The sequence below is a fragment of the Osmia lignaria genome, unplaced genomic scaffold (genome assembly GCF_051020975.1).
Source record: "Osmia lignaria lignaria isolate PbOS001 unplaced genomic scaffold, iyOsmLign1 scaffold0002, whole genome shotgun sequence".
Classification (NCBI taxonomy): Eukaryota; Metazoa; Arthropoda; class Insecta; order Hymenoptera; family Megachilidae; genus Osmia; species Osmia lignaria.
The window spans coordinates 22,899,599-22,923,024 of record NW_027478159.1 but is presented as its reverse complement, the minus strand read 5'-3'; positions in this window follow the sequence as shown (position 1 = coordinate 22,923,024).

Sequence of the window (23,426 nt, the reverse complement as noted above, 5' to 3'; positions counted from 1 at the left end):
GCCACTTCCAGCTTAGCTGTGCAGAAGAAGAACAACAAGAAGAAGAAATATCTCGAAATATGTCCGTCAGGCCCCTTCCCTTGAGATAAATCTGCAAATATCTCGGAAACGAAGCGAGCTATGGCAAAATGTTAAGAGACCTTTTTTGTAGAGAATTAAGTTTCCTACTTTTTATGTTCTATGATATTTTTTGATCAGATGCGTAGTTCTCGAGATATATCAAGATATTTAAAAGTTCCGAAGCCGCACCAACATAATAGAGATACAGAAACACCGTGGCCCCTTTCTTTGAGATAACTCTGCACTATTGCGAGCTGTAAATGCCACTTCCAGCTTAGCTGTGCAGAAGAAGAACAACAAGAAGAAGAAATATCTCGAAATATGTCCGTCAGGCCCCTTCCCTTGAGATATATCTGCAAATATCTCGGAAACGAAGCGAGCTATGGCAAAATCTTAAGAGACCTTTTTTGTAGAGAATTCTGTTTCCTACAATTTATGTTCTATGATATTTTTTGATCAGAAGCGTAGTTTTCGAGATATATCGAGATATTTAAAAGTTCCGAAGCCGCACCAACATAATAGAGATACAGAAACACCGTGGCCCCTTTCTTTGAGATAACTCTGCACTATTGCGACCTGCAAATGCCACTTCCAGCTCAGCTGTGCAGAAGAAGAACAACAAGAAGAAGAAATATCTCGAAATATGTCCGTCAGGCCCCTTCCCTTGAGATAAATCTGCAAATATCTCGGAAACGAAGCGAGCTATGGCAAAATGTTAAGAGACCGTTTTTGTAGAGAATTAAGTTTCCTACTTTTTATGTTCTATGATATTTTTTGATCAGATGCGTAGTTCTCGAGATATATCAAGATATTTAAAAGTTCCGAAGCCGCACCAACATAATAGAGATACAGAAACACCGTGGCCCCTTTCTTTGAGATAACTCTGCACTATTGCGAGCTGCAAATGCCACTTCCAGCTTAGCTGTGCAGAAGAAGAACAACAAGAAGAAGAAATATCTCGAAATATGTCCATCAGGACCCTTCCCTTGAGATAAATCTGCAAATATCTCGGAAACGAAGCGAGCTATGGCAAAATGTTAAGAGACCTTTTTTGTAGAGAATAATGTTTCCTACAATTTACGTTCTATGACATTTTTTGATCAGAAGCGTAGTTTTCGAGATATATCGAGATATTTAAAAGTTCCGAAGCCGCACCAACATAATAGAGATACAGAAACACCGTGGCCCCTTTCTTTGAGATAACTCTGCACTATTGCGACCTGCAAATGCCACTTCCAGCTCAGCTGTGCAGAAGAAGAACAACAAGAAGAAGAAATATCTCGAAATATGTCCGTCAGGCCCCTTCCCTTGAGATAAATCTGCAAATATCTCGGAAACGAAGCGAGCTATGGCAAAATGTTAAGAGACCTTTTTTGTAGAGAATTAAGTTTGCTACTTTTTATGTTCTATGATATTTTTTGATCAGAAGCGTAGTTTTCGAGATATATCGAGATATTTAAAAGTTCCGAAGCCGGACCAACATAATAGAGATACAGAAACACCGTGGCCCCTTTCTTTGAGATAACTCTGCACTAGTGCGAGCCGCAAATGCCACTTCCAGCTTAGCTGTGCAGAAGAAGAACAACAAGAAGAAGAAATATCTCGAAATATGTCCGTCAGGCCCCTTCCCTTGAGATAAATCTGCAAATATCTCGGGAACGAAGCGAGCTATGGCAAAATGTTAAGAGACCTTTTTTGTAGAGAATTAAGTTTCCTACTTTTTATGTTCTATGATATTTTTTGATCAGATGCGTAGTTCTCGAGATATATCAAGATATTTAAAAGTTCCGAAGCCGCACCAACATAATAGAGATACAGAAACACCGTGGCCCCTTTCTTTGAGATAACACTGCACTATTGCGAGCTGCAAATGCCACTTCCTGCTTAGCTGTGCAGAGGAAGAACAACAAGAAGAAGAAGTATCTCGAAATATGTCCGTCAGGCCCGTTCCTTTGAGCTGAATCTGCAAATATCTCGGAAACGAAGCGAGCTATGGCAAAATGTTAAGAGACGTTTTTTGTAGTGAATTATGTTTTCTACAATTTATGTTCTATGATATTTTTTGATCAGAAGCGTAGTTTTCGAGATATATCGAGATATTTAAAAGTTCCGAAGCCGCACCAACATAATAGAGATACAGAAACACCGTGGCTCCTTTCTTTGAGATAACTCTGCACTAGTGCGAGCCGCAAATGCCACTTCCAGCTTAGCTGTGCAGAAGAAGAACAACAAGAAGAAGAAATATCTCGAAATATGTCCGTCAGGCCCCTTCCCTTGAGATAAATCTGCAAATATCTCGGGAACGAAGCGAGCTATGGCAAAATGTTAAGAGACCTTTTTTGTAGAGAATTAAGTTTCCTACTTTTTATGTTCTATGATATTTTTTGATGAGATGCGTAGTTCTCGAGATATATCAAGATATTTAAAAGTTCCGAAGCCGCACCAACATAATAGAGATACAGAAACATCGTGGCCCCTTTCTTTGAGATAACTCTGCACTATTGCGAGCTGCAAATGCCACTTCCAGCTTAGCTGTGCAGAGGAAGAACAACAAGAAGAAGAAGTATCTCGAAATATGTCCGTCAGGCCCGTTCCTTTGAGCTGAATCTGCAAATATCTCGGAAACGAAGCGAGCTATGGCAAAATGTTAAGAGACGTTTTTTGTAGTGAATTATGTTTCCGACAATTTATGTTCTATGATATTTTTTGATCAGAAGCGTAGTTTTCGAGATATATCGAGATATTTAAAAGTTCCGAAGCCGCACCAACATAATAGAGATACAGAAACACCGTGGCCCCTTTCTTTGAGATAACTCTGCACTATTGCGCGCTGCAAATGCCACTTCCAGCTTAGCTGTGCAGAAGAAGAACAACAAGAAGAAGAAATATCTCGAAATATGTCCGACAGGCCCCTTCCCTTGAGATAAATCTGCAAATATCTCGGAAACGAAGCGAGCTATGGCGAAATGTTGAGAGACCTTTTTTGTAGAGAATTAAGTTTCCTACTTTTTATCTTCTATGATATTTTTTGATCAGATGCGTAGTTCTCGAGATATATCAAGATATTTAAAAGTTCCGAAGCCGCACCAACATAATAGAGATACAGAAACACCGTGGCCCCTTTCTTTGAGATAACTCTGCACTATTGCGACCTGCAAATGCCACTTCCAGCTCAGCTGTGCAGAAGAAGAACAACAAGAAGAAGAAATATCTCGAAATATGTCCGTCAGGCCCCTTCCCTTGAGATAAATCTGCAAATATCTCGGAAACGAAGCGAGCTATGGCAAAATGTTAAGAGACCGTTTTTGTAGAGAATTAAGTTTCCTACTTTTTATGTTCTATGATATTTTTTGATCAGATGCGTAGTTCTCGAGATATATCAAGATATTTAAAAGTTCCGAACCGGCACCAACATAATAGAGATACAGAAACACCGTGGCCCCTTTCTTTGAGATAACTCTGCACTAGTGCGAGCCGCAAATGCCACTTCCAGCTTAGCTGTGCAGAAGAAGAACAACAAGAAGAAGAAATATCTCGAAATATGTCCGTCAGGCCCCTTCCCTTGAGATAAATCTGCAAATATCTCGGGAACGAAGCGAGCGATGGCAAAATGTTAAGAGACCTTTTTTGTAGAGAATTAAGTTTCCTACTTTTTATGTTCTATGATATTTTTTGATGAGATGCGTAGTTCTCGAGATATATCAAGATATTTAAAAGTTCCGAAGCCGCACCAACATAATAGAGATACAGAAACATCGTGGCCCCTTTCTTTGAGATAACTCTGCACTATTGCGAGCTGCAAATGCCACTTCCAGCTTAGCTGTGCAGAGGAAGAACAACAAGAAGAAGAAGTATCTCGAAATATGTCCGTCAGGCCCGTTCCTTTGAGCTGAATCTGCAAATATCTCGGAAACGAAGCGAGCTATGGCAAAATGTTAAGAGACGTTTTTTGTAGTGAATTATGTTTCCGACAATTTATGTTCTATGATATTTTTTGATCAGAAGCGTAGTTTTCGAGATATATCGAGATATTTAAAAGTTCCGAAGCCGCACCAACATAATAGAGATACAGAAACACCGTGGCCCCTTTCTTTGAGATAACTCTGCACTATTGCGCGCTGCAAATGCCACTTCCAGCTTAGCTGTGCAGAAGAAGAACAACAAGAAGAAGAAATATCTCGAAATATGTCCATCAGGACCCTTCCCTTGAGATAAATCTGCAAATATCTCGGAAACGAAGCGAGCTATGGCAAAATGTTAAGAGACCGTTTTTGTAGAGAATTAAGTTTCCTACTTTTTATGTTCTATGATATTTTTTGATCAGATGCGTGGTTCTCGAGATATATCAAGATATTTAAAAGTTCCGAAGCCGCACCAACATAATAGAGATACAGATACACCGTGGCCCCTTTCTTAGAGATAACTCTGCACTATTGCGAGCTGCAAATGCCACTTCCAGCTTAGCTGTGCAGAACAAGAACAACAAGAAGAAGAAATATCTCGAAATATGTCCGTCAGGCCCCTTCCCTTGAGATAAATCTGCAAATATCTCGGAAACGAAGCGAGCTATGGCGAAATGTTAAGAGACCTTTTTTGTAGAGAATTAAGTTTCCTACTTTTTATCTTCTATGATATTTTTTGATCAGATGCGTAGTTCTCGAGATATATCAAGATATTTAAAAGTTCCGAAGCCGCACCAACATAATAGAGATACAGAAACACCGTGGCCCCTTTCTTTGAGATAACTCTGCACTATTGCGCGCTGCAAATGCCACTTCCAGCTTAGCTGTGCAGAGAAAGAACAACAAGAAGAAGAAATATCTCGAAATATGTCCGTCAGTCCCCTTCCCTTGAGATAAATCTGCAAATATCTCGGAAACGAAGCGAGCTATGGCAAAATGTTAAGAGACCTTTTTTGTAGAGAATAATGTTTCCTACAATTTACGTTCTATGATATTTTTTGATCAGAAGCGTAGTTTTCGAGATATATCGAGATATTTAAAAGTTCCGAAGCCGCACCAACATATTAGAGATACAGAAACACCGTGGCCCCTTTCTTTGAGATAACTCTGCACTATTGCGACCTGCAAATGCCACTTCCAGCTCAGCTGTGCAGAAGAAGAACAACAAGAAGAAGAAATATCTCGAAATATGTCCGTCAGGCCCCTTCCCTTGAGATAAATCTGCAAATATCTCGGAAACGAAGCGAGCTATGGCAAAATGTTAAGAGACCGTTTTTGTAGAGAATTAAGTTTCCTACTTTTTATGTTCTATGATATTTTTTGATCAGATGCGTAGTTCTCGAGATATATCAAGATATTTAAAAGTTCCGAAGCCGCACCAACATAATAGAGATACAGAAACACCGTGGCCCCTTTCTTTGAGATAACTCTGCACTATTGCGAGCTGCAAATGCCACTTCCAGCTTAGCTGTGCAGAAGAAGAACAACAAGAAGAAGAAATATCTCGAAATATGTCCATCAGGACCCTTCCCTTGAGATAAATCTGCAAATATCTCGGAAACGAAGCGAGCTATGGCAAAATGTTAAGAGACCTTTTTTGTAGAGAATAATGTTTCCTACAATTTACGTTCTATGACATTTTTTGATCAGAAGCGTAGTTTTCGAGATATATCGAGATATTTAAAAGTTCCGAAGCCGCACCAACATAATAGAGATACAGAAACACCGTGGCCCCTTTCTTTGAGATAACTCTGCACTATTGCGACCTGCAAATGCCACTTCCAGCTCAGCTGTGCAGAAGAAGAACAACAAGAAGAAGAAATATCTCGAAATATGTCCGTCAGGCCCCTTCCCTTGAGATAAATCTGCAAATATCTCGGAAACGAAGCGAGCTATGGCAAAATGTTAAGAGACCTTTTTTGTAGAGAATTAAGTTTCCTACTTTTTATGTTCTATGATATTTTTTGATCAGAAGCGTAGTTTTCGAGATATATCGAGATATTTAAAAGTTCCGAAGCCGGACCAACATAATAGAGATACAGAAACACCGTGGCCCCTTTCTTTGAGATAACTCTGCACTAGTGCGAGCCGCAAATGCCACTTCCAGCTTAGCTGTGCAGAGGAAGAACAACAAGAAGAAGAAGTATCTCGAAATATGTCCGTCAGGCCCGTTCCTTTGAGCTGAATCTGCAAATATCTCGGAAACGAAGCGAGCTATGGCAAAATGTTAAGAGACGTTTTTTGTAGTGAATTATGTTTTCTACAATTTATGTTCTATGATATTTTTTGATCAGAAGCGTAGTTTTCGAGATATATCGAGATATTTAAAAGTTCCGAAGCCGCACCAACATAATAGAGATACAGAAACACCGTGGCTCCTTTCTTTGAGATAACTCTGCACTAGTGCGAGCCGCAAATGCCACTTCCAGCTTAGCTGTGCAGAAGAAGAACAACAAGAAGAAGAAATATCTCGAAATATGTCCGTCAGGCCCCTTCCCTTGAGATAAATCTGCAAATATCTCGGGAACGAAGCGAGCTATGGCAAAATGTTAAGAGACCTTTTTTGTAGAGAATTAAGTTTCCTACTTTTTATGTTCTATGATATTTTTTGATGAGATGCGTAGTTCTCGAGATATATCAAGATATTTAAAAGTTCCGAAGCCGCACCAACATAATAGAGATACAGAAACATCGTGGCCCCTTTCTTTGAGATAACTCTGCACTATTGCGAGCTGCAAATGCCACTTCCAGCTTAGCTGTGCAGAGGAAGAACAACAAGAAGAAGAAGTATCTCGAAATATGTCCGTCAGGCCCGTTCCTTTGAGCTGAATCTGCAAATATCTCGGAAACGAAGCGAGCTATGGCAAAATGTTAAGAGACGTTTTTTGTAGTGAATTATGTTTCCGACAATTTATGTTCTATGATATTTTTTGATCAGAAGCGTAGTTTTCGAGATATATCGAGATATTTAAAAGTTCCGAAGCCGCACCAACATAATAGAGATACAGAAACACCGTGGCCCCTTTCTTTGAGATAACTCTGCACTATTGCGCGCTGCAAATGCCACTTCCAGCTTAGCTGTGCAGAAGAAGAACAACAAGAAGAAGAAATATCTCGAAATATGTCCATCAGGACCCTTCCCTTGAGATAAATCTGCACATATCTCGGAAACGAAGCGAGCTATGGCAAAATGTTAAGAGACCGTTTTTGTAGAGAATTAAGTTTCCTACTTTTTATGTTCTATGATATTTTTTGATCAGATGCGTGGTTCTCGAGATATATCAAGATATTTAAAAGTTCCGAAGCCGCACCAACATAATAGAGATACAGATACACCGTGGCCCCTTTCTTAGAGATAACTCTGCACTATTGCGAGCTGCAAATGCCACTTCCAGCTTAGCTGTGCAGAACAAGAACAACAAGAAGAAGAAATATCTCGAAATATGTCCGTCAGGCCCCTTCCCTTGAGATATATCTGCAAATATCTCGGAAACGAAGCGAGCTATGGCAAAATGTTAAGAGACGTTTTTTGTAGAGAATTATGTTTCCTACAATTTATGTTCTATGATATTTTTTGATCAGAAGCGTAGTTTTCGAGATATATCGAGATATTTAAAAGTTCCGAAGCCGCACCAACATAATAGAGATACAGAAACACCGTGGCCCCTTTCTTTGAGATAACTCTGCACTAGTGCGAGCCGCAAATGCCACTTCCAGCTTAGCTGTGCAGAAGAAGAACAACAAGAAGAAGAAATATCTCGAAATATGTCCGACAGGCCCCTTCCCTTGAGATAAATCTGCAAATATCTCGGAAACGAAGCGAGCTATGGCGAAATGTTAAGAGACCTTTTTTGTAGAGAATTAAGTTTCCTACTTTTTATCTTCTATGATATTTTTTGATCAGATGCGTAGTTCTCGAGATATATCAAGATATTTAAAAGTTCCGAAGCCGCACCAACATAATAGAGATACAGAAACACCGTGGCCCCTTTCTTTGAGATAACTCTGCACTATAGCGCGCTGCAAATGCCACTTCCAGCTTAGCTGTGCAGAAAAAGAACAACAAGAAGAAGAAATATCTCGAAATATGTCCGTCAGGCCCCTTCCCTTGAGATAAATCTGCAAATATCTCGGAAACGAAGCGAGCTATGGCAAAATGTTAAGAGACCTTTTTTGTAGAGAATAATGTTTCCTACAATTTACGTTCTATGATATTTTTTGATCAGAAGCGTAGTTTTCGAGATATATCGAGATATTTAAAAGTTCCGAAGCCGCACCAACATAATAGAGATACAGAAACACCGTGGCCCCTTTCTTTGAGATAACTCTGCACTATTGCGACCTGCAAATGCCACTTCCAGCTCAGCTGTGCAGAAGAAGAACAACAAGAAGAAGAAATATCTCGAAATATGTCCGTCAGGCCCCTTCCCTTGAGATAAATCTGCAAATATCTCGGAAACGAAGCGAGCTATGGCAAAATGTTAAGAGACCGTTTTTGTAGAGAATTAAGTTTCCTACTTTTTATGTTCTATGATATTTTTTGATCAGATGCGTAGTTCTCGAGATATATCAAGATATTTAAAAGTTCCGAAGCCGCACCAACATAATAGAGATACAGAAACACCGTGGCCCCTTTCTTTGAGATAACTCTGCACTAGTGCGAGCCGCAAATGCCACTTCCAGCTTAGCTGTGCAGAAGAAGAACAACAAGAAGAAGAAATATCTCGAAATATGTCCGTCAGGCCCCTTCCCTTGAGATAAATCTGCAAATATCTCGGGAACGAAGCGAGCTATGGCAAAATGTTAAGAGACCTTTTTTGTAGAGAATTAAGTTTCCTACTTTTTATGTTCTATGATATTTTTTGATCAGATGCGTAGTTCTCGAGATATATCAAGATATTTAAAAGTTCCGAAGCCGCACCAACATAATAGAGATACAGAAACACCGTGGCCCCTTTCTTTGAGATAACTCTGCACTATTGCGAGCTGCAAATGCCACTTCCTGCTTAGCTGTGCAGAGGAAGAACAACAAGAAGAAGAAGTATCTCGAAATATGTCCGTCAGGCCCGTTCCTTTGAGCTGAATCTGCAAATATCTCGGAAACGAAGCGAGCTATGGCAAAATGTTGAGAGACCTTTTTTGTAGTGAATTATGTTTCCTACAATTTATGTTCTATGATATTTTTTGATCAGAAGCGTAGTTTTCGAGATATATCGAGATATTTAAAAGTTCCGAAGCCGCACCAACATAATAGAGATACAGAAACACCGTGGCTCCTTTCTTTGAGATAACGCTGCACTAGTGCGAGCCGCAAATGCCACTTCCAGCTTAGCTGTGCAGAAGAAGAACAACAAGAAGAAGAAATATCTCGAAATATGTCCGACAGGCCCCTTCCCTTGAGATACATCTGCAAATATCTCGGAAACGAAGCGAGCTATGGCGAAATGTTAAGAGACCTTTTTTGTAGAGAATTAAGTTTCCTACTTTTTATCTTCTATGATATTTTTTGATCAGATGCGTAGTTCTCGAGATATATCAAGATATTTAAAAGTACCGAAGCCGCACCAACATAATAGAGATACAGAAACACCGTGGCCCCTTTCTTTGAGATAACTCTGCACTATAGCGCGCTGCAAATGCCACTTCCAGCTTAGCTGTGCAGAAAAAGAACAACAAGAAGAAGAAATATCTCGAAATATGTCCGTCAGGCCCCTTCCCTTGAGATAAATCTGCAAATATCTCGGAAACGAAGCGAGCTATGGCAAAATGTTAAGAGACCTTTTTTGTAGAGAATAATGTTTCCTACAAATTACGTTCTATGATATTTTTTGATCAGAAGCGTAGTTTTCGAGATATATCGAGATATTTAAAAGTTCCGAAGCCGCACCAACATAATAGAGATACAGAAACACCGTGGCCCCTTTCTTTGAGATAACTCTGCACTATTGCGACCTGCAAATGCCACTTCCAGCTCAGCTGTGCAGAAGAAGAACAACAAGAAGAAGAAATATCTCGAAATATGTCCGTCAGGCCCCTTCCCTTGAGATAAATCTGCAAATATCTCGGAAACGAAGCGAGCTATGGCAAAATGTTAAGAGACCGTTTTTGTAGAGAATTAAGTTTCCTACTTTTTATGTTCTATGATATTTTTTGATCAGATGCGTAGTTCTCGAGATATATCAAGATATTTAAAAGTTCCGAAGCCGCACCAACATAATAGAGATACAGAAACACCGTGGCCCCTTTCTTTGAGATAACTCTGCACTATTGCGAGCTGCAAATGCCACTTCCTGCTTAGCTGTGCAGAGGAAGAACAACAAGAAGAAGAAGTATCTCGAAATATGTCCGTCAGGCCCGTTCCTTTGAGCTGAATCTGCAAATATCTCGGAAACGAAGCGAGCTATGGCAAAATGTTAAGAGACCTTTTTTGTAGTGAATTATGTTTCCTACAATTTATGTTCTATGATATTTTTTGATCAGAAGCGTAGTTTTCGAGATATATCGAGATATTTAAAAGTTCCGAAGCCGCACCAACATAATAGAGATACAGAAACACCGTGGCCCCTTTCTTTGAGATAACTCTGCACTATTGCGACCTGCAAATGCCACTTCCAGCTCAGCTGTGCAGAAGAAGAACAACAAGAAGAAGAAATATCTCGAAATATGTCCGTCAGGCCCCTTCCCTTGAGATAAATCTGCAAATATCTCGGAAACAAAGCGAGCTATGGCAAAATGTTAAGAGACCGTTTTTGTAGAGAATTAAGTTTCCTACCTTTTATGTTCTATGATATTTTTTGATCAGATGCGTGGTTCTCGAGATATATCAAGATATTTAAAAGTTCCGAAGCCGCACCAACATAATAGAGATACAGAAACACCGTGGCCCCTTTCTTTGAGATAACTCTGCACTATTGCGAGCTGCAAATGCCACTTCCAGCTTAGCTGTGCAGAAGAAGAACAACAAGAAGAAGAAATATCTCGAAATATGTCCGTCAGGCCCCTTCCCTTGAGATAAATCTGCAAATATCTCGGAAACGAAGCGAGCTATGGCAAAATGTTAAGAGACCTTTTTTGTAGTGAATTATGTTTCCTACAATTTATGTTCTATGATATTTTTTGATCAGAAGCGTAGTTTTCGAGATATATCGAGATATTTAAAAGTTCCGAAGCCGCACCAACATAATAGAGATACAGAAACACCGTGGCTCCTTTCTTTGAGATAACGCTGCACTAGTGCGAGCCGCAAATGCCACTTCCAGCTTAGCTGTGCAGAAGAAGAACAACAAGAAGAAGAAATATCTCGAAATATGTCCGACAGGCCCCTTCCCTTGAGATACATCTGCAAATATCTCGGAAACGAAGCGAGCTATGGCGAAATGTTAAGAGACCTTTTTTGTAGAGAATTAAGTTTCCTACTTTTTATCTTCTATGATATTTTTTGATCAGATGCGTAGTTCTCGAGATATATCAAGATATTTAAAAGTACCGAAGCCGCACCAACATAATAGAGATACAGAAACACCGTGGCCCCTTTCTTTGAGATAACTCTGCACTATTGCGCGCTGCAAATGCCACTTCCAGCTTAGCTGTGCAGAAAAAGAACAACAAGAAGAAGAAATATCTCGAAATATGTCCGTCAGGCCCCTTCCCTTGAGATAAATCTGCAAATATCTCGGAAACAAAGCGAGCTATGGCAAAATGTTAAGAGACCGTTTTTGTAGAGAATTAAGTTTCCTACCTTTTATGTTCTATGATATTTTTTGATCAGATGCGTGGTTCTCGAGATATATCAAGATATTTAAAAGTTCCGAAGCCGCACCAACATAATAGAGATACAGAAACACCGTGGCCCCTTTCTCTGAGATAACTCTGCACTATTGCGAGCTGCAAATGCCACTTCCAGCTTAGCTGTGCAGAAGAAGAACAACAAGAAGAAGAAATATCTCGAAATATGTCCGTCAGGCCCCTTCCCTTGAGATAAATCTGCAAATATCTCGGAAACGAAGCGAGCTATGGCAAAATGTTAAGAGACCTTTTTTGTAGTGAATTATGTTTCCTACAATTTATGTTCTATGATATTTTTTGATCAGAAGCGTAGTTTTCGAGATATATCGAGATATTTAAAAGTTCCGAAGCCGCACCAACATAATAGAGATACAGAAACACCGTGGCTCCTTTCTTTGAGATAACGCTGCACTAGTGCGAGCCGCAAATGCCACTTCCAGCTTAGCTGTGCAGAAGAAGAACAACAAGAAGAAGAAATATCTCGAAATATGTCCGACAGGCCCCTTCCCTTGAGATACATCTGCAAATATCTCGGAAACGAAGCGAGCTATGGCGAAATGTTAAGAGACCTTTTTTGTAGAGAATTAAGTTTCCTACTTTTTATCTTCTATGATATTTTTTGATCAGATGCGTAGTTCTCGAGATATATCAAGATATTTAAAAGTACCGAAGCCGCACCAACATAATAGAGATACAGAAACACCGTGGCCCCTTTCTTTGAGATAACTCTGCACTATTGCGCGCTGCAAATGCCACTTCCAGCTTAGCTGTGCAGAAAAAGAACAACAAGAAGAAGAAATATCTCGAAATATGTCCGTCAGGCCCCTTCCCTTGAGATAAATCTGCAAATATCTCGGAAACGAAGCGAGCTATGGCAAAATGTTAAGAGACCTTTTTTGTAGAGAATTAAGTTTCCTACTTTTTATGTTCTATGATATTTTTCGATCAGAGGCGTAGTTCTCGAGATATATCAAGATATTTAAAAGTTCCGAAGCCGCACCAACATAATAGAGATACAGAAACACCGTGGCCCCTTTCTTTGAGATAACTCTGCACTATTGCGACCTGCAAATGCCACTTCCAGCTCAGCTGTGCAGAAGAAGAACAACAAGAAGAAGAAATATCTCGAAATATGTCCGTCAGGCCCCTTCCCTTGAGATAAATCTGCAAATATCTCGGAAACGAAGCGAGCTATGGCAAAATGTTAAGAGACCGTTTTTGTAGAGAATTAAGTTTCCTACTTTTTATGTTCTATGATATTTTTTGATCAGATGCGTGGTTCTCGAGATATATCAAGATATTTAAAAGTTCCGAAGCCGCACCAACATAATAGAGATACAGAAACACCGTGGCCCCTTTCTTAGAGATAACTCTGCACTATTGCGAGCTGCAAATGCCACTTCCAGCTTAGCTGTGCAGAAGAAGAACAACAAGAAGAAGAAATATCTCGAAATATGTCCGTCAGGCCCCTTCCCTTGAGATAAATCTGCAAATATCTCGGAAACGAAGCGAGCTATGGCAAAATGTTAAGAGACCTTTTTTGTAGAGAATTAAGTTTCCTACTTTTTATGTTCTATGATATTTTTCCATCAGACGCGTAGTTCTCGAGATATATCGAGATATTTAAAAGTTCCGAAGCCGCACCAACATAATAGAGATACAGAAACACCGTGGCCCCTTTCTTTGAGATAACTCTGCACTAGTGCGAGCCGCAAATGCCACTTCCAGCTTAGCTGTGCAGAAGAAGAACAACAAGAAGAAGAAATATCTCGAAATATGTCCGTCAGGCCCCTTCCCTTGAGATAAATCTGCAAATATCTCGGGAACGAAGCGAGCTATGGCAAAATGTTAAGAGACCTTTTTTGTAGAGAATTAAGTTTCCTACTTTTTATGTTCTATGATATTTTTTGATCAGATGCGTAGTTCTCGAGATATATCAAGATATTTAAAAGTTCCGAAGCCGCACCAACATAATAGAGATACAGAAACACCGTGGCCCCTTTCTTTGAGATAACTCTGCACTATTGCGAGCTGCAAATGCCACTTCCTGCTTAGCTGTGCAGAGGAAGAACAACAAGAAGAAGAAGTATCTCGAAATATGTCCGTCAGGCCCGTTCCTTTGAGCTGAATCTGCAAATATCTCGGAAACGAAGCGAGCTATGGCAAAATGTTAAGAGACGTTTTTTGTAGTGAATTATGTTTCCTACAATTTATGTTCTATGATATTTTTTGATCAGAAGCGTAGTTTTCGAGATATATCGAGATATTTAAAAGTTCCGAAGCCGCACCAACATAATAGAGATACAGAAACACCGTGGCTCCTTTCTTTGAGATAACTCTGCACTAGTGCGAGCCGCAAATGCCACTTCCAGCTTAGCTGTGCAGAAGAAGAACAACAAGAAGAAGAAATATCTCGAAATATGTCCGTCAGGCCCCTTCCCTTGAGATAAATCTGCAAATATCTCGGAAACGAAGCGAGCTATGGCAAAATGTTAAGAGACCTTTTTTGTAGAGAATTAAGTTTCCTACTTTTTACGTTCTATGATATTTTTCGATCAGAGGCGTAGTTCTCGAGATATATCAAGATATTTAAAAGTTCCGAAGCCGCACCAACATAATAGAGATACAGAAACACCGTGGCCCCTTTCTTAGAGATAACTCTGCACGATTGCGAGCTGGAAATGCCACTTCCAGTTTAGCTGTGCAGAAGAAGAACAACAAGAAGAAGAAATATCTCGAAATATGTCCATCAGGACCCTTCCCTTGAGATAAATCTGCAAATATCTCGGAAACGAAGCGAGCTATGGCAAAATGTTAAGAGACCTTTTTTGTAGAGAATTAAGTTTCCTACTTTTTATGTTCTATGATATTTTTTGATCAGATGCGTAGTTCTCGAGATATATCAAGATATTTAAAAGTTCCGAAGCCGCACCAACATAATAGAGATACAGAAACACCGTGGCCCCTTTCTTTGAGATAACTCTGCACTATTGCGAGCTGCAAATGCCACTTCCAGCTTAGCTGTGCAGAAGAAGAACAACAAGAAGAAGAAATATCTCGAAATATGTCCGTCAGGCCCCTTCCCTTGAGATAAATCTGCAAATATCTCGGAAACGAAGAGAGCTATGGCAAAATGTTAAGAGACCTTTTTTGTAGAGAATTAAGTTTCCTACTTTTCATGTTCTACGATATTTTTTGATCAGATGCGTAGTTCTCGAGATATATCAAGATATTTAAAAGTTCCGAAGCAGCACCAACATATTAGAGATACAGAAACACCGTGGCCCCTTTCTTTGAGATAACTCTGCACTATTGCGAGCTGTAAATGCCACTTCCAGCTTAGCTGTGCAGAAGAAGAACAACAAGAAGAAGAAATATCTCGAAATATGTCCGGCAGGCCCCTTCCCTTGAGATATATCTGCAAATATCTCGGAAACGAAGCGAGCTATGGCAAAATGTTAAGATACCTTTTTTGTAGAGAATTATGTTTCCTACAATTTATGTTCTATGATATTTTTTGATCAGATGCGTAGTTCTCGAGATATATCAAGATATTTAAAAGTTCCGAAGCCGCACCAACATAATAGAGATACAGAAACACCGTGGCCCCTTTCTTTGAGATAACTCTGCACTATTGCGAGCTGCAAATGCCACTTCCAGCTTAGCTGTGCAGAGGAAGAACAACAAGAAGAAGAAATATCTCGAAATATGTCCGTCAGGCCAGTTCCTTTGAGCTGAATCTGCAAATATCTCGGAAACAAAGCGAGCTATGGCAAAATGTTAAGAGACGTTTTTTGTAGAGAATTATGTTTCCTACAATTTATGTTCTATGATATTTTTTGATCAGAAGCGTAGTTTTCGAGATATATCGAGATATTTAAAAGTTCCGAAGCCGCAGCAACATAATAGAGATACAGAAACACCGTGGCCCCTTTCTTTGAGATAACTCTGCACTATTGCGACCTGCAATTGCCACTTCCAGCTCAGCTGTGCAGAAGAAGAACAACAAGAGGAAGAAATATCTCGAAATATGTCCGTCAGGCCCCTTCCCTTGAGATAAATCTGCAAATATCTCGGAAACGAAGCGAGCTATGGCAAAATGTTAAGAGACCTTTTTTGTAGAGAATTAAGTTTCCTACTTTTTATGTTCTATGATATTTTTTGATCAGAAGCGTAGTTTTTGAGATATATCGAGATATTTAAAAGTTCCGAAGCCGCACCAACATAATAGAGATACAGAAACACCGTGACCCCTTTCTTTGAGATAACTCTGCACTAGTGCGAGCCGCAAATGCCACTTCCAGCTTAGCTGTGCAGAAGAAGAACAACAAGAAGAAGAAATATCTCGAAATATGTCCGACAGGCCCCTTCCCTTGAGATAAATCTGCAAATATCTCGGAAACGAAGCGAGCTATGGCGAAATGTTAAGAGACCTTTTTTGTAGAGAATTAAGTTTCCTACTTTTTACCTTCTATGATATTTTTTGATCAGATGCGTAGTTCTCGAGATGTATCAAGATATTTAAAAGTTCCGAAGCCGCACCAACATAATAGAGATACAGAAACACCGTGGCCCCTTTCTTTGAGATAACTCTGCACTATTGCGCGCTGCAAATGCCACTTCCAGCTTAGCTGTGCAGAAGAACAACAACAAGAAGAAGAAATATCTCGAAATATGTCCGTCAGGCCCCTTCCCTTGAGATAAATCTGCAAATATCTCGGAAACGAAGCGAGCTATGGCAAAATGTTAAGAGACCTTTTTTGTAGAGAATTAAGTTTCCTACTTTTTACGTTCTATGATATTTTTCGATCAGAGGCGTAGTTCTCGAGATATATCAAGATATTTAAAAGTTCCGAAGCCGCACCAACATAATAGAGATACAGAAACACCGTGGCCCCGTTCTTTGAGATAACTCTGCACGATTGCGAGCTGGAAATGCCACTACCAGTTTAGCTGTGCAGAAGAAGAACAACAAGAAGAAGAAATATCTCGAAATATGTCCATCAGGACCCTTCCCTTGAGATAAATCTGCAAATATCTCGGAAACGAAGCGAGCTATGGCAAAATGTTAAGAGACCTTTTTTGTAGAGAATTATGTTTCCTACAATTTATGTTCTATGATATTTTTTGATCAGAAGCGTAGTTTTCGAGATATATCAAGATATTTAAAAGTTCCGAAGCCGCACCAACATAATAGAGATACAGAAACACCGTGGCCCCTTTCTTTGAGATAACTCTGCACTATTGCGAGCTGCAAATGCCACTTCCTGCTTAGCTGTGCAGAGGAAGAACAACAAGAAGAAGAAGTATCTCGAAATATGTCCGTCAGGCCCGTTCCTTTGAGCTGAATCTGCAAATATCTCGGAAACGAAGCGAGCTATGGCAAAATGTTAAGAGACGTTTTTTGTAGTGAATTATGTTTCCTACAATTTATGTTCTATGATATTTTTTGATCAGAAGCGTAGTTTTCGAGATATATCGAGATATTTAAAAGTTCCGAAGCCGCACCAACATAATAGAGATACAGAAACACCGTGGCTCCTTTCTTTGAGATAACGCTGCACTAGTGCGAGCCGCAAATGCCACTTCCAGCTTAGCTGTGCAGAAGAAGAACAACAAGAAGAAGAAATATCTCGAAATATGTCCGTCAGGCCCCTTCCCTTGAGATAAATCTGCAAATATCTCGGGAACGAAGCGAGCTATGGCAAAATGTTAAGAGACCTTTTTTGTAGAGAATTAAGTTTCCTACTTTTTATGTTCTATGATATTTTTTGATCAGATGCGTAGTTCTCGAGATATATCAAGATATTTAAAAGTTCCGAAGCCGCACCAACATAATAGAGATACAGAAACACCGTGGCCACTTTCTTTGAGATAACTCTGCACTATTGCGAGCTGCAAATGCCACTTCCAGCTTAGCTGTGCAGAGGAAGAACAACAAGAAGAAGAAGTATCTCGAAATATGTCCGTCAGGCCCGTTCCTTTGAGCTGAATCTGCAAATATCTCGGAAACGAAGCGAGCTATGGCAAAATCTTAAGAGACGTTTTTTGTAGTGAATTATGTTTCCTACAATTTATGTTCTATGATATTTTTTGGTCAGAAGCGTAGTTTTCGAGATATATCGAGATATTTAAAAGATCCGAAGCCGCACCAACATAATAGAGTTACAGAAACACTGTGGCCCCTTTCTTTGAGATAACTCTGCACTATTGCGAGCTGTAAATGCCACTTCCAGCTTAGCTGTGCAGAAGAAGAACAACAAGAAGAAGAAATATCTCGAAATATGTCCGGCAGGCCCCTTCCCTTGAGATATATCTGCAAATATCTCGGAAACGAAGCGAGCTATGGCAAAATGTTAAGATACCTTTTTTGTAGAGAATTATGTTTCCTACAATTTATGTTCTATGATATTTTTTGATCAGATGCGTAGTTCTCGAGATATATCAAGATATTTAAAAGTTTCGAAGCCGCACCAACATAATAGAGATACAGAAACACCGTGGCCCCTTTCTTTGAGATAACTCTGCACTATTGCGAGCTGCAAATGCCACTTCCAGCTTAGCTGTGCAGAGGAAGAACAACAAGAAGAAGAAATATCTCGAAATATGTCCGTCAGGCCAGTTCCTTTGAGCTGAATCTGCAAATATCTCGGAAACGAAGCCAGCTATGGCAAAATGTTAAGAGACGTTTTTTGTAGAGAATTATGTTTCCTACAATTTATGTTCTATGATATTTTTTGATCAGAAGCGTAGTTTTCGAGATATATCGAGATATTTAAAAGTTCCGAAGCCGCACCAACATAATAGAGATACAGAAACACCGTGGCCCCTTTCTTTGAGATAACTCTGCACTAGTGCGAGCCGCAAATGCCACTTCCAGCTTAGCTGTGCAGAAGAAGAACAACAAGAAGAAGAAATATCTCGAAATATGTCCGACAGGCCCCTTCCCTTGAGATAAATCTGCAAATATCTCGGAAACGAAGCGAGCTATGGCGAAATGTTAAGAGACCTTTTTTGTAGAGAATTAAGTTTCCTACTTTTTATCTTCTATGATATTTTTTGATCAGATGCGTAGTTCTCGAGATGTATCAAGATATTTAAAAGTTCCGAAGCCGCACCAACATAATAGAGATACAGAAACACCGTGGCCCCTTTCTTTGAGATAACTCTGCACTATTGCGCGCTGCAAATGCCACTTCCAGCTTAGCTGTGCAGAAGAACAACAACAACAAGAAGAAATATCTCGAAATATGTCCGTCAGGCCCCTTCCCTTGAGATAAATCTGCAAATATCTCGGAAACGAAGCGAGCTATGGCAAAATGTTAAGAGACCTTTTTTGTAGAGAATTAAGTTTCCTACTTTTTACGTTCTATGATATTTTTCAATCAGAGGCGTAGTTCTCGAGATATATCAAGATATTTAAAAGTTCCGAAGCCGCACCAACATAATAGAGATACAGAAACACCGTGGCCCCGTTCTTTGAGATAACTCTGCACGATTGCGAGCTGGAAATGCCACTTCCAGTTTAGCTGTGCAGAAGAAGAACAACAAGAAGAAGAAATATCTCGAAATATGTCCATCAGGACCCTTCCCTTGAGATAAATCTGCAAATATCTCGGAAACAAAGCGAGCTATGGCAAAATGTTAAGAGACCTTTTTTGTAGAGAATAATGTTTCCTACAATTTACGTTCTATGATATTTTTTGATCAGAGGCGTAGTTCTCGAGATATATCAAGATATTTAAAAGTTCCGAAGCCGCACCAACATAATAGAGATACAGAAACACCGTGGCCCCTTTCTTTGAGATAACTCTGCACTATTGCGAGATGCAAATGCCACTTCCGGCTTAGCTGTGCAGAAGAAGAACAACAAGAAGAAGAAATATCTCGAAATATGTCCGTCAGGCCCCTTCCCTTGAGATATATCTGCAAATATCTCGGAAACGAAGCGAGCTATGGCAAAATGTTAAGAGACCTTTTTTGTAGAGAATTATGTTTCCTACAATTTAGGTTCTATGATATTTTTTGATCAGAAGCGTAGTTTTCGAGATATATCGAGATATTTAAAAGTTCCGAAGCCGCACCAACATAATAGAGATACAGAAACACCGTGGCCCCTTTCTTTGAGATAACTCTGCACTAGTGCGAGCCGCAAATGCCACTTCCAGCTTAGCTGTGCAGAAGAAGAACAACAAGAGGAAGAAATATCTCGAAATATGTCCGTCAGGCCCCTTAACTTGAGATAAATCTGCAAATATCTCGGGAACGAAGCGAGCTATGGCAAAATGTTAAGAGACCTTTTTTGTAGAGAATTAAGTTTCCTACTTTTTATGTTCTATGATATTTTTTGATCAGATGCGTAGTTCTCGAGATATATCAAGATATTTAAAAGTTCCGAAGCCGCACCAACATAATAGAGATACAGAAACACCGTGGCCCCTCTCTTTGAGATAACTCTGCACGATTGCGAGCTGGAAATGCCACTTCCAGTTTAGCTGTGCAGAAGAAGAACAACAAGAAGAAGAAATATCTCGAAATATGTCCGTCAGGCCCCTTCCCTTGAGATAAATCTGCAAATATCTCGGAAACGAAGCGAGCTATGGCAAAATGTTAAGAGACCTTTTTTGTAGAGAATTATGTTTCCTACAATTTACGTTCTCTGATATTTTTTGATCAGAAGCGTAGTTTTCGAGATATATCAAGATATTTAAAAGTTCCGAAGCCGCACCAACATAATAGAGATACAGAAACACCGTGGCCCCTTTCTTTGAGATAACTCTGCACTATTGCGCGCTGCAAATGCCACTTCCAGCTTAGCTGTGCAGAAGAAGAACAACAAGAAGAAGAAATATCTCGAAATATGTCCGTCAGGCCCCTTCCCTTGAGATAAATCTGCAAATATCTCGGAAACGAAGCGAGCTATGGCAAAATGTTAAGAGACCTTTTTTGTAGAGAATTAAGTTTCCTACTTTTTATGTTCTATGATATTTTTTGATCAGATGCGTAGTTCTCGAGATATATCAAGATATTTAAAAGCTCCGAAGCTGCACCAACATAATAGAGGTACAGAAACACCGTGGCCCCTTTCTTTGAGATAACTCTGCACTATTGCGAGCTGCAAATGCCACTTCCAGCTTAGCTGTGCAGAAGAAGAACAACAAGAATAAGAAATATTTCGAAATATGTCCGTCAGGCCCCTTCCCTTGAGATAAATCTGCAAATATCTCGGAAACGAAGCGAGCTACGGCAAAATGTTAAGAGACCTTTTTTGTAGAAAATTAGGTTTCCTACTTTTTATGTTCTATGATATTTTTTGATCAGATGCGTAGTTCTCGAGATATATCAAGATATTTAAAAGTTCCGAAGCCGCACCAACATAATAGAGATACAGAAACACCGTGGCCCCTTTCTTTGCGATAACTCTGCACTATTGCGAGCTGCAAATGCCACTTCCAGCTTAGCTGTGCAGAAGAAGAACAACAAGAAGAAGAAATATCTCGAAATATATCCGTCAGGCCCCTTCCCTTGAGATAAATCTGTAAATATCTCGGAAACGAAGCGAGCTATGGCAAAATGTTAAGAGACCTTTTTTGTAGAGAATTAAGTTTCCTACTTTTTATGTTCTATGATATTTTTCGATCAGAGGCGTAGTTCTCCAGATATATCAAGATATTTAAAAGTTCCGAAGCCGCACCAACATAATAGAGATACAGAAACACCGTGGCCCCTCTCTTTGAGATAACTCTGCACGATTGCGAGCTGGAAATGCCACTTCCAGTTTAGCTGTGCAGAAGAAGAACAACAAGAAGAAGAAATATCTCGAAATATGTCCGTCAGGCCCCTTCCCTTGAGATAAATCTGCAAATATCTCGGAAACGAAGCGAGCTATGGCAAAATGTTAAGAGCCCTTTTTTGTAGAGAATTAAGTTTCCTACTTTTTATGTTCTATGATATTTTTTGATCAGATGCGTAGTTCTCGAGATATATCCAGATATTTAAAAGTTCCGAAGCGGCACCAACATAATAGAGATACAGAAACATCGTGGCCCCTTTCTTTGAGGTAACTCTGCACTATTGCGAGCTGCAAATGCCACTTCCAGCTTAGCTGTGCAGAAGAAGAACAACAAGAAGAAGAAATATCTCGAAATATGTCCCTCAGGCCCCTTCCCTTGAGATAAATCTGCAAATATCTCGGAAACCAAGCGAGCTATGGCAAAATGTTAAGAGACCTTATTTGTAGAGAATTAAGCTTCCTACTTTTTATGTTCTACGATATTTTTTGATCAGATGCGTAGTTCTCGAGATATATCAAGATATTTAAAAGTTCCGAAGCCGCACCAACATAATAGAGATACAGAAACACCGTGGCCCCTTTCTTTGAGATAACTCTGCACTATTGCGAGCTGCAAATGCCACTTCCAGCTTAGCTGTGCAGAAGAAGAACAACAAGAAGAAGAAATATCTCGAAATATGTCCGTCAGGCCCCTTCCCTTGAGATAAATCTGCAAATATCTCGGAAACGAAGCGAGCTATGGCAAAATGTTAAGAGACCTTTTTTGTAGAGAATTATGTTTCCTACAATTTACGTTCTCTGATATTTTTTGATCAGAAGCGTAGTTTTCGAGATATATCAAGATATTTAAAAGTTCCGAAGCCGCACCAACATAATAGAGATACAGAAACACCGTGGCCCCTTTCTTTGAGATAACTCTGCACTATTGCGCGCTGCAAATGCCACTTCCAGCTTAGCTGTGCAGAAGAAGAACAACAAGAAGAAGAAATATCTCGAAATATGTCCGTCAGGCCCCTTCCCTTGAGATAAATCTGCAAATATCTCGGAAACGAAGCGAGCTATGGCAAAATGTTAAGAGACCTTTTTTGTAGAGAATTAAGTTTCCTACTTTTTATGTTCTATGATATTTTTTGATCAGATGCGTAGTTCTCGAGATATATCAAGATATTTAAAAGCTCCGAAGCTGCACCAACATAATAGAGGTACAGAAACACCGTGGCCCCTTTCTTTGCGATAACTCTGCACTATTGCGAGCTGCAAATGCCACTTCCAGCTTAGCTGTGCAGAAGAAGAACAACAAGAAGAAGAAATATCTCGAAATATATCCGTCAGGCCCCTTCCCTTGAGATAAATCTGTAAATATCTCGGAAACGAAGCGAGCTATGGCAAAATGTTAAGAGACCTTTTTTGTAGAGAATTAAGTTTCCTACTTTTTATGTTCTATGATATTTTTCGATCAGAGGCGTAGTTCTCCAGATATATCAAGATATTTAAAAGTTCCGAAGCCGCACCAACATAATAGAGATACAGAAACACCGTGGCCCCTCTCTTTGAGATAACTCTGCACGATTGCGAGCTGGAAATGCCACTTCCAGTTTAGCTGTGCAGAAGAAGAACAACAAGAAGAAGAAATATCTCGAAATATGTCCGTCAGGACCCTTCCCTTGAGATAAATCTGCAAATATCTCGGAAACGAAGCGAGCTATGGCAAAATGTTAAGAGACCTTTTTTGTAGAGAATTATGTTTCCTACAATTTAGGTTCTCTGATATTTTTTGATCAGAAGCGTAGTTTTCGAGATATATCGAGATATTTAAAAGTTCCGAA